Source organism: Equus przewalskii, chromosome X (genome assembly GCF_037783145.1).
Source record: "Equus przewalskii isolate Varuska chromosome X, EquPr2, whole genome shotgun sequence".
NCBI classification, from domain to species: Eukaryota; Metazoa; Chordata; class Mammalia; order Perissodactyla; family Equidae; genus Equus; species Equus przewalskii.
The window spans coordinates 83,592,492-83,605,008 of NC_091863.1; the positions used below are offsets into that span (position 1 = coordinate 83,592,492).

Genomic DNA, 12,517 nt, shown 5'->3' on the forward strand with positions numbered 1-12,517 from the left:
TATCTTAATAATTCTTATTTAAAAAGAGGGAATATTAGAGCAAAGATAAAGATATAATTAATGAAGCAGCAGTCACTCATATTAGCCAGAAAACAGGGAACTTTGGTCATTTCTATGGTTTAGATATTGTTCATGTTTTCCATGTTCAAATCTGATTACACAGTGGTCTTTTCAGTCAAATGCTCTCCCAACTGAGTTATTTCAGCCTCCACAGTGGTCTTTTTTGGTCTTGATCCATTAAGATCACAACTTGGCCTTATTTGATGACGATGTTCTGTGAAATTGTTTAGCGGGAAAACAGCAAGGCTCAACTGATAGTACGAGATCAGGTCCTAGCTGTCAGGGGCTGCTTAGTGCCTCTCTTTTAGCCAAGGGCAGATGAAGTCAGGCTACAAGACATTAATCAATGGCATCCAGACTTTCAGCATTGCCACGATTGTGCTGATCAGGAGGTTGCTTAGAGAAGGTAGTCTGTAGTAGGATTAGAGTTCGTCTGTTCTGCTTGTTATGCTGCAAGATGAGTTGTTGAGTCCTCTGACGTGACAGTGGTTGTATAATATCATTTGAAACTCTAGACAGGATACATCAGCCAACTGTAACGCTAACAACGATCAGAAACAAAAGGACAATGAGGCCAGGAAACAAGTGGCTTTTTTTTCCAGCTATTTCACTTATCTTACAGTATATAGGCATAGCAAGAAGTATTTGCTATGACATAAAGTCCCCCTTGACTAGTTAAGAGAAAACCAAGGGTAACGTGATTGTCCATAACAGCCCTAGCTACTAAATTTAGGCTAGTTTGTTGGGCTTTCGGAGTAGATGTTATATCATTTAAGAATTTTTCTGGGGTCAGAAACAAGTTTTGGACCATCTTTACCAGTTGTATTATTGCTAATGTGGGAATCATCTTGAAGAGTATCCATGAAGAGGCAATCAGTTATCCTTTCTGAGATAGTGGCTTGTGTGTGCCTCATTTTGGAGGTAATTGGGTAATTTTGGGGTAATTTAAAAATTATTTCTAGAAAACATGATCCTCTGGAGGAGAGGTAATTTCAAATATCTGAAAGTCTCTAAAAATTGCCCTGAATACACAGGATAAGTTAGTGTGATGTCTCATGTCCACTTAGTACCCTAGTGGGGCACAGACTGTACTGGCAGCAAAAGTACCACTTATGACAATAGCAGTGAGCCCATTTTGTGTCTTTCTAAGTTAACATTTTTTTGAGTTAACAGTTCTTGCAAAGCAGTCTGGAGTATCTCTGAAGTCTTTGCCTACACAGATGTGGAGAATTCCCTAACAGAAGTAAGCAAGTGTGGGTTTTTCTTTCTTCAAGTAAATGAAAAAGGCTGCCTGGGTTTCGAGTGTCACAGTAACCGACAATGTGAAAAGGAAAGCAATATTTCCTAGGAGGTTAGGCAACTAGCTGGAAAGTGGTGAGCATTTTTTGTCAATGAAAGAGTTTGCACAGCATGGGGAACCATTACGTTTAGTGGAGATCTAGAACTAAGCTAATTGAAGTTTTTACATGTTTTGCTATTGCTGTTATAGCTCTTCGACAAGGTGCTATGTCTTAGCTACTGGATCTAATGAAAGACTGAAATAAGCAATATACCTCGGACAACTCCCATGTGATTAAGTTAGTGCCCCCACTGCCGATCCAGAAACTCTGTGAACAAACAGAGAAAAAGGGTTGGAGAATCTAGAATCCTAGAAAAATGCTTTGCTAGACAGGTATTGTATCAGTCTTTGTGCTTAACTATGAGTATGCTTCTTTTAACTTGAAAGTTATTGGAGATAGATATCTATATTTGCATATTTTACTTATGCCCAAAAGATAACCTCTGTCTTTTACTATGTCAGGTTCTTTTGTTGTTTTTTTTTTTTGAGGAAGATTAGCCCTGAACTAACTGCTGCCAATCCTCTTCTTTTTGCTGAGGAAGACTGGCCCTGAGCTAACATCCATGCCCATCTTCCTCTCCTTTATACATGGGACGCCTACCACAGCATGGCTTGCCAAGTGGTGCCATGTCCGCACCTGGGATCCGAACCGGCAAACCCCAGGCCAGTGAAGCGGAACATGCGAAATTAACTGCTGCACCACCGGGCTGGCCCCTGTCAGGTTCTTTTAATACTAAGTTTGGTAGACAAGATTCTCATAACAGTTTGACTTTATCAAAAGTTGGAGAAATTTAGACAAACCTAATTATTCTTATTATCTTTTCTTTTATAGTGTAAAAGGGCGAATCTTTGTGGTACCTAATGGCCATTTTAGGAAACCCAAAGTGAGGCATAAAAGACATCTTAATACTTTTATTAGTCTGTATTTGGGAAAGGCGAAATTAAGAATAGTTGTTAGAAAGGATAAAGTATAAGTTATAAATATCTAAGGCAAGAAATATTTATAGTTAACATTGTAAAATTACCCAACAATAAACAACAAAGTCTATTAGGAAATTCACTTTTTTTAAAGTAAGGAATTTTTCAAAAAATCATTTCAGAATATCTCACAAAGCTCTGAGAGTTAACAGAATAATTTGGTGACAAAAAGGAGCCTCTACTAATCTGGGCATAGAATAACTTAGTCGTTCCACATAAAAAAGACCCAAATTCGAATTTTACTCCTTTGCTATATTATCATGTAGCAATTTATAGTAAAGGTTTTATTAATATACCCTTATATATATGTACTTATGCATACACTGATATATAAATATGAAAATAGGTAATAATCTCAAGCTTTTAACTATAGGTTTAAATATAATTAGCTTATCAGTATATTAAATAAAATATATTAAATTTATCATATGAATAAACTATGATAACTTTTTTAATAAACAAAATTAAAATAATATCCATTATCTTATATACATATTTCTATTTCTTGGTAATTATTGTACTAAGTATAACTAACCATTTATATTAATTCTTATCTTTAATCAAAATAACCAACTTTTCTTTCTTCAAAGATAAGAGAAAACTAGAAAAAGAAAATAAAGAATTGTTTAGCTATTTTTTTCTCCACAAGCAATTATTTCATATCATTGTAACAGTTTTAGGAGGAAAAAAAAAATATATCCAAAAGCTTTTGCATATTTTGTTAATTGATTGCCATCAAAAAAAAGAAGAAGAAAGCTATGTTTGTATCTGGTTTATTTTTTTATTTTTGGAACTGTCCAGACAGCCAAAGATTATCTGTAATTAACTTAGGTCTAAGGTCTTAAAGTTAGCTGAGAATCCGGAAATTATGATTTAGCTAAAACATTGAATTCTTACGATTCATAGTATTTTAAGAATTTCATAAAGTTAAACTTTTGATAATATACCCATTCTTTTTATTCTTTTTAGTTGAATGCAATTTTAGACATATAATTTTAATTTTAAACAAGTGATAGAAACAGTGGTAACTATTTAATTCATGAAACCAATGAAGGAAATTTAGGAAGTTTGAATTATTAGAAATTTAAACCTGGTCTTGAACAAATCAAAATAATGTGCTAAAGACACTGAATCACACCAAATTCTTCTTTTATCTTGAAACTAAAGCCTCTTCTTATTTTCTTATAGCGATAGTAACAAGGTTATTAGGTAAATAGACTTTTCAGTGCACACAAAAATGTAACGTGGTTTAATAACTTTTAAAACTTTCTTTTAGACAAATTTGACTTTATCTGGACTAGATTTTCCTAGAGTATATGCAAAATAAATAATTTTTTGATAAGTTAATATTTAAAACATCACAAGAGAGGAAAAAGAGAGAAAATGGAACAGAAAAAAGATAAAAATGGAAGAGCCAGCTACAGTCAAATATGTAATTATCACTGTACAGAGCTAGTTATCTGGTTTTGATATAACATGGACCCTTGACAAGTTTATCAAGCTGTATAATTAAAAAGCCAGCATTTATTAATCCCCCAAATGTGGAAACCAGGGAGGTGATATCGCCTATGTTAAACAAAGTCATCTCTCTTTTAGACAAACAGGAAAATCCCCATGAGAGCTTCTTTTGCTTTTTGTTCTAAAGTACCTCTTTTGTTCATGTTCAAAGCTCCTCAAAGGGGCCACTGCAATTTTAAATTGACCCTACCGAAATTGTGCCAGTTAGAAGGGTAAGCATACAAGTTAGCACTATGGGGAGAAAATATGAAGGAAGCAGGTGTTTAGCCTGGAATAGGTCCATTTTTAGATGGAAAAAACCCCATGAGAACTCAAAGGTCTGTTTTGATGGTAGTGGTGAACTTTGTGTCTCCAGAGTTTGGTCAAAGGCCAATTTGCCACCAATCAGGGGCCGGACAAAATCTCCTGATTCTGGGTAGATGAAACTAACGAAAGCAGGTCTCAGGGACAAAAAGATAAGATTGAAAGTCTTCATAGGTTTTGAAATGATAACCTGACACAAAGTTTGCTCGAAAAACACTGATCTGAGGAGACCTTCTGAACTCTTCAGTCCCCAGGACCAGCTCAAGGACAAGTTTATTGAATCTATGTCATCCTCTCCCTATAGACTTTTCCTCTTGTAAACAAACATCAAAGATGCTAGCCAAGCAGATAGACTATAGGAGCACATGTTAGAAGGCTAGAAAACAGTTTTACCAATGGACAATACAAATCTGATCAGATAACCAAAAGTACCCCAACGGACCTCATTCCTGGAAAAGGAAAATAACTCTAAAGCTGAGGGAGTTCAATGAAATATCAGAGTGCAATTCAGCGTGAACTTACCTCCCAGCTATGGGCAGCCCTGCGTCTCAAACAGATAGACACATGGAGTCTCAGATGTGGTCACCATTACTAGGTGGGAGATCTGGGTCCAAGGAAGTGAGGGCTTCAGCTGAATTTCAGTGAACCTCCATTGCTGTCAATGGCCTCTAGCCCAAGACCACCAGGAGCACACCTGGGGTTGAACAAGTTGGGCTTATTGCTCGTAGCCACGAGGGAGAAACTTGGGGGACAGTGGAGTGACAGGGTGTCTCCTTTTGCTGTAACAAGCAATAAACCCAACTTGATCAAACACAGGTGTATTCCTGGGGGTCTTTTGCTGAAGGGCCCTGACAACACACGAAGCTGGAGAGCCCGTACTTTGGTTCCTGCCACTTACTAGCTATGTGACCTTGGGCAAGTCACTTGAGCTCTCTGATACTCAGCATGCTCATCTGTAAATTGGACAAAGTAGCAGTAGCCACTTCTTTGGGCTGCCGTAAGACCTAGAAGTAAAATTTGTTTAAAAAACAAAACGAAGGTGTGATAGCTAGGTTGTGCCTGAAGTGGCTCCTAGATTAAACAACTCAGGAATCCAGTGGCCTAGTGAATCTGGGTGCCTGTGATTTTCCTATAGACAGACAACGCTGCTCTGCTGGCTCTGGAGCTGGCTTGAAGGAGAGGCTTGTAGCCTGCAGTAGACCATTTTCCCCAGTCAGGGAACCCTCTACCTGAGAGCAATTTCTCCAACCCCGATCCCTGACATATTTCTAATTGTTTGTAGTACACCATTCAGCACTTTCGGATATATTCTCTCTGCAGCAATGCTCTTGGCGTAGTGGGAAGAACACTAGACTCAGACTTAGAAGAACTAAGTTTGACTCCTAGTTCTTCCAGTGGTAGCTGTGAGCTTCAGAAGCCTCAGTTTGCTCATGTGTAAAATGGGTATAACAACCATACCTCACGTGTTGTGAGATTAACAGGGATTACGTTTGTGCAAGAGGAATGAGGTGATAGAATGATTATTTTATTAGTTGACATCAGGGTTTCTCTTAAGAAAGGGACAGGTTTTTTTTTAAAGGAAAATACTCTGAAGGGCAATTTCAGGGAAGAAGAAGCTCCAACAGAAAGGATTGGAAGATAGCCCATATGCAGCTAAACTGCTCTTCGTAAGAAATAAACATGAATTTGGGGTGGGACAGAGAAGAAACAGGAGAAAATGGGAGAAAGGAGCAAGCGTGAGTTCACGGCAGGAGGTTGGATTTTGCAGAGAAATTCTAAGTAGCAACATAGCCAAGGACTTTTAAATACAGGAATGTCTAGAAATCAATTTTTAATTGTTTGTGTTGCTATAATATATGCCCCCCATATACCCAAACCTTGATAAATTCTGCTACTTGCATAAATCCTTCGTGTGAGAGGTTTTGATACAAATCCAAAAAGAAAAGCAGTGTTCCCAATCTGGTGTAACAAAAAGTAGGAAGATGAGAGTGGCCATGGAAGATGAACGGGGTGTGAATAAGCAGTTCATTAGGAGCCCAAATTCAGAACCAGAATTGGTCATGGGATTCTGAGCTCCCTCAGAATTCTCAGAAATCTTGGGGAAGACACCAGACTTCCCCGACAAAGGGTCGGATGGGAGCTCGAGCCAATTTCATCTGACTTAGGAAGAAAAGGCTGACCCTCTGCTGACATCTGGTTTACATGGGCATTGAGGGCCAGCCAAACACAGGTAGGTGCTCAATGTCAGTTGTGTCTGAATCTCTATTTGGTTAAAGTCTCTAATATGCTGTCTAGACGAGGAGGCTTTAATCTCCCTCACGTGAGGGCTGTGTCCAGAAATCTTCCCATTTCTCTGTAGTCCCCTCAAAGCCTGGCAAAGTGCTGGATGCAGGATCAGAAGACACGAGAGAAGACAAGCAGGGGGAAGGTCAGACTCTAAGTATTAACAACAATCGCTACTAATTGTCCTATGTCCTAAGCTAGAGTGGGATATGAGCCCAATTTGGCTTGTTACAAAGCCCCAGTCCCTAACGACTGCATTATGCAGCCTGCCTCAGGGCCCATGGCATCTTGCCTTGCCCCAAATGATCTTCCCTAGAGCTAGGTGTGGCTGGGGGGCCGGTAAGGCTCACAGGATGAAGGAAGTGGGTACTGAAATGCAGAGTAGGTGTGTCCGTAGGGAATCATGATTTCTTATTTGAGGTTTCCCTTGCAACTCCCCTGGCTCCCTCCCCAGAAGCCAGCCTGGCTTGCCATGGCATACTGCCCTTGCTTGTCAGGTTGCCAGAATCAGCAAATAAAAATACAGGGCACCCAGTTAAATTTGATTTTCAGAGAAACAATAAACAATTTTTTAATATAAGTATATCCCATACGCTATTGGGACATACTTACATATCCTAAACAATTGTTTGTTGTTTATCTGAAATTCAAGTTTAATCAGGCATCGTGTATTTTACCTGGCAAGCCTCCTTACCTGGGCGTATTTCAGATAGTGGAGGAACAGGGGGCTTTTGGGATTTCCCGTTCAGTGGCTTCAGCACAGGCAACCTACTGCCCGCTGTTCCTGGCAGCCCTTGAGGGAACTGCTTCAGGCACAGTGCTTATGGCCCTGCTTGAGTGCCAGTGCTGGTGTAGGCTGACCAACTTGTCCTGGTTTTCCTGGGACTTACCCAGTTTTAGCATGGAAATTCCCACATCTCAGGAAACCTCTTAGTTGTTGGCAAACCCAGACAGTTGGTCACCCTAGTGAGGGACATCCCTAGAGGAGCTAGAGATGTTGGAAGACAGTAAATACATGGCTAGACTGCTAGGTGAGTCTCAAAACTTCTTTTAAGCACATTTCCTGTGGTTCCTTTTAAAGATGGACAGGTTCTGGAGAAGTCTAGGAGTCCTAGATCTGAAAGGCATTGGTTCTAGAGATCACTAAAGTTCAGCCTCTGTTTGTCAAACATTTATTAAACATTTCTGGAGATACTGTTACCTCATCTGGTTATCATTATTGTTATTATTATTGCACCTTAGCATAGGCACAGTGCTAAATATTTGATGTTGTGTAATCTTCTCATAGTGACCTATGAGCCTATGAGGTCTCTACTATTGTTATACCTTTTTAGGAATAAAAAAAAAAAAAAGGAAACTCACAGAGAGGCTGAATTGCCCAAAGACACAGAACTGCCATTTGCTAGAGCTGGTATCCAAGCCTGGGGGTGTCTGACTTCGGGGTCTATGTTCTTAATCACTATACTCCACTGCTCATGGAGAGCCCTGATTGTCTGGAAGGCCCACTTGATATGTAGCTAAAATCCTTCATGCTGTAATTCTACTAACTTCCCTCTTGGTTGTTTATCAGCAGAGAGAAGATGGCTACTCCCAGGAAATTGATGACTAGTTACTCTCCAAACTCAGCTTTAACTGGGATAGCCAGCCCTACCTCTGCATCCACCAGCCACCTCCAAGTCCCTCCTTTTGAGGAAATTTGAGGACAGCTGGGCAGCTCTTGCCCCAGAATAGACAGCCATATCGGCTCTTTAGGCTTGTAGTTTAGGCTCAGCTGCTCCCTCTAAGGCCAGCCCCTTGGAGGGGGACTCATGGGCCGACGACTGAAGAGGCCTTCTGCAGCTGGGCAGCAGCGGTCCAGCCAGGGTAGAGAGGACAGCCCAGTGAGGATTTGCTTCTCTTTTCGAAGGTCTCTGCTATGGGGAGTGAGCAGAGGCTAAGGGGAGATGCTGCCACTCTACCCTTTGAAATCCTTCCAAGAACTGCTGGATTCAGCCTGTGGAAATAATTGCAGTGCTTTAGAAATTTTGAAGGATTTTCAAGGATAACCCAAGGAACATGTAAAACCCTCTTTGGAGGGTCCTCCGGGGGAATCACTTCTTAGACTTTATGGTTTTGAACTAATTGTGCTTCAAAAAAGAACCCATCTTCCTCCGGGGCTAGAGTGTGTATGCCTAGGAAGAGACAGGCCAGGATGGAGGAGTGCATTAACCTCTCCCCGCTTCAGGGGCTGGGGGAGGTAGCAGCTCAACAAAGCCTGTCCACAGCCTCAGCTGCAGGGCCCAGTGGCCTTTGTGTCCTCCGGGCTATCACAGAGAAAATCCCACAGCAATGGAGTGCCTAGGGGAGGAATGATTAAAGAGTGGGGGCTCCTCGTGGCCCTGCGCCTGCCCCATCCTACTGGATGGCAGGAGGAACTCATGCTGGCGAGGGGAGCAGCTGCCCAGACCTTCCCCTAGGTTTGGCCAGGGTGGTGGAAAAGGTAGGGGGAAAGCAAGCTTTAGCCAAAAGGCTGGGGCAGGCTGGTCTCCCCGTGTGGGGCACTCGCTCTAAGCTCTGGCATCATGATCTCAGCAGGGAGAACTGAGGCTCTCCTTCTTCTCTCTCATGGCTGCTGACACGGTTTCCCAGGGAAGGTATCCCAGCCTCGAGGGTAGACAGTCTGCTTCATAAGATCCTGGCTTTGGGTTGAGTATTGTCCACAGCCCACAGTGACTCATTTTACCCAGCTGAGCAACCAGAGCTGAAGGGCTTGGCCTGCCTTCTCTGAAAGAGACAGCAAACTTTGACGATGATGATGTTGGAGGAGGAGGAACCATATCTCTGAAAAGGCAGTCTTGGGCAGTGGCTTTGAATAGAGGAGGCCTGAGTAAGTTCCTTCAGTGGCAGATGTAGCCTCACTGTTTGTGGGGTCAGCAGAGGGGCAAGGAGGGGCCTTGTTCCCCTGGAAGGCAGAGGGAGCAGCCTCTTGGGCTGAGGACTTTTCTTGCTTTCAAGGGCTCATGTCTTTTCCTCCCATGGGGAGCAAGTCAAGAGCACCTCCTCTTTCCTAGCCAGCTGTGCCTCAGGAGGGGTTCCTGGGAGTCCTCTCCTGTGGCCAGGGACGGCCCATGTTTTGGAATAGGTCAATATTTTGGAGACACAGGCAAAGAAGGTCATGGGCAGCATGGGTGGTGTGAGGGGAGTGGGGGTTGGCCAACCTGCCATGGCGGAGGCTTCTCTCTCCTGAGCCACCTGCTGCAGTGGAGCAAACCCGAGGAGCCTGCAGGCTGTCCTTCAATCTGCTTGAAGGACTTTTCAAATGAGATTTTTCGATAGAAAAAGTATGAAATGCATATAATTACAAATTTACACCATACTAAAGGGTGTAGACTGAAAAATTTCTCCCCCTCTCTAAGCCCCCAACCCCTTCCCCAGAAGCAACCACTTTTACTGTGCTATACGCATCCTCCCAGAAAGATCAAAGCCTTCTCTTGGAGATGTACTCTCTTTTCTTCTTCAGGGCTAGTTTGAATCTTAACTGTAATGACTTCTCTGTTCTGACCTCAAGTTTAACCATACACGAAGTAGTGAAAATAGTATAATGAACCTCTATGTCCCCATCAGCCAGCTTCAATAATTTTCAACATTTGACCGATGTTGTTTAATCTAACCTTGTTACTGTAATTTTCTGGGGGAGGAAAAATCTTGGACATCATGACGTTTCATTTATAAATATTTCCCTGTGCATTTCTAACTGATAAAGACCCTTTTTAAAAACATAAGCACCATTATCACACTTTAAATTTAATTTAATTTTAATTTAATTTAATGTTAAGTGTAATAATCACCCTATTATCACACTTAACAAATATAACAAAGTCCTTAGTATCATCTAATTTCCACTGACTGATTTTGAATCCTACAGATCTACACACTGCATGCACCTTGCCCTGCCTGGATTTCTAACGTGAGCTTCCTGTTTAGCCTGAGATGTTGAGAGGGTTGGAGACCGGGCCATGGCAACCTGAAGCCTTTCCATCCTTCCCCTGGCTGTTCTCGCTCAGGCCAGAGGCTCTCTGTTCAAACATTCTTTTGGAGCAGAACAATCTTCCAAGCAACTTCCAAGCAATGTGAGTCTGGGAAGAGGCATTCTCTAGAGGTGGCTCTGTCCTTTACCTGCTGGGTGGCATTGGGAAAGCTACCTCTGTATCCCATCAGTGAAATGGAACACATAACGTTGGCCCTCAGGAGTTAGGTGGGTATTTGATAACCAAGGAGAGTAGTATTATTTCTGCTGTGCTCAGAGATCATATCAAACATGCAGCCTCTTTGCAGGGACCACGGTGCCAAATCTGGCTAAATTTTCATGTTGATGGAGGTGGGTTATGTGGACAACTGATTTCTCCACGTTGTTAGTAGCTGTTTGGTGCTCCCCAGGCACTCCTTTCCTGAGCTTATTAATCTGATTATTTTGGCTTCCAGGCTATTCTTCACTCTATCCCCAAGCCATGGGCATCTCCTCTCATCCTCTCATCCTCTGTCCCCACCCATCACTGCACTGCTCCTGCATCTTCAGGAGAGGAAGAAGTGCACCCTCCACTCCCCCCACCCCATGCCAGCTCAAAATATGTGACGTCTCTGGCTCTCAGCCTTTAGTTCTCTTGGCCAGAAAGACAAGGCCAAGCCAATCGGCATGAAGTTGGGTGTGGAAAGTTCTAGTTGCAAGTACATAGGACATAATATATTGCCTGCCAGCCAGCCAGCCTTCTGTGCCAGGAAGCCACTTGCTTTCCTGAAATGTCTTGGAGGAGGTTATCTTGGGGAGAAAAAGCAAAACATCAGCTCCAGAAGCCACAATGCTAGCAGGTGATGCCAGGCTTTCACTGGTACTGTGCCTTCTCTTTTCCCCTTTATGATCTTCTACGTGGACGTGAAGAAGTGGATCGCCAGATTGGGCACTTGAGCCCTTATTTGCTTTCCTTGGAGAAGTGCACTGGACTTCCTTGAGTTTCAGAGTTCAGTCTATACAATGGAGCAGAAAGAACCCACTTACTTGTCCAGTGGCCTTCAAGGATCTGGTACTATGGGCTCACACAGCAGAGAGTGGAGGTAATATCCAAGTGTTTTGGAGTTACTTGCAAGAAAGCTGCACAAGCAAAGCAAGCTACGATCAAGGGGGCCCAGATCCTCTGAGGTACCATCAGAATTGCATGAAGCAAACTGTTTACTTGTTTCATACAATCCTGCATTGTTCCCACAGGCACCCAGTGCAGGCAGCACCAAGAAGGCTGACAGTGCCCTCTTGAGGAATCCCTAAGCACTGCCAGGGACCCAGCTAGACCTGAACATTTTGCCAAGGGCACCCAGCAGAACCATTGGAAGCAGAATCACAGAAATAAGTGGGAGTGGGTAGATAAAAAAAGGCCCCTTGGGGACCTGGAAAGAGACCCTGTGAGGACTGTGGGGAGGGCACAGGAGAAGGGTGATGAGTGGGCGCTGAGGCAGAGTGTCGGGATGTACAGAGCGACTACAGTACCCTAGATCCCGGGGAACTTGGAACCTTGAGGCACTTGGGACAGTGAGCATGACACAATCACCTGGCCGAGGTGGTTCTCTCTTTCCTGGGCATAAGAACAGGTAGAGACAGGAAGACATGCTCCATCAAGGAGTGTGGAGAGAGAAAAAGAAAGAAAGAGAGACAGAGAGACAGATCCACAGAGAGAAACAGAGACACCAAGAGAATGAGACTTCGGGAGAAGAAAAAATGAAGAGTAAGGCAATAGAGATGGAGGAAAGGAGAAGAGAAATGTGTGTTAGGGAAATGTGGTTGAAAAATTGGTATTTGTGAGTTTATTGGGAACACATCTTTTCTTCCAAGTAGCCTGGCAGTCCCCAGAGCTACTTCTGAGAATCCAAGGGCAGATTTATGAGAGGGCTCAGTCTGAGTGATTTCTCCTGCACGCAGAGCTGTGAAAAACCATCTCTCTCATCCCCTAAATCAGAACTCCCAGAGTTTGGACTCAGTTCCTTCCGCCATCTGAGGGGCTGAGGGCACAA

The 12,517-nt window shown here is 42.7% G+C and overlaps 2 long non-coding RNA genes across 2 annotated transcripts in view; both read right to left on the bottom strand.

Annotated features, from left to right (window-relative positions):
- Positions 1–12,517, bottom strand: part of LOC139081074 (uncharacterized) — an 18,173-nt gene continuing 5,656 nt past the window's right edge. The window contains exons 4-5 of the long non-coding RNA XR_011536035.1: positions 1,614–1,667; positions 1–601 (exon numbers count right to left, since the gene is read on the bottom strand). This is a non-coding gene — a long non-coding RNA (uncharacterized lncRNA). The remainder of the gene's footprint in view (positions 602–1,613; positions 1,668–12,517) is intronic.
- Positions 7,640–9,774, bottom strand: LOC139081076 (uncharacterized). Its single transcript, XR_011536037.1, has 2 exons — positions 9,679–9,774; positions 7,640–8,474 (listed from the first exon to the last, which is right to left on the bottom strand). It is a non-coding gene; the product is annotated as an uncharacterized lncRNA (long non-coding RNA).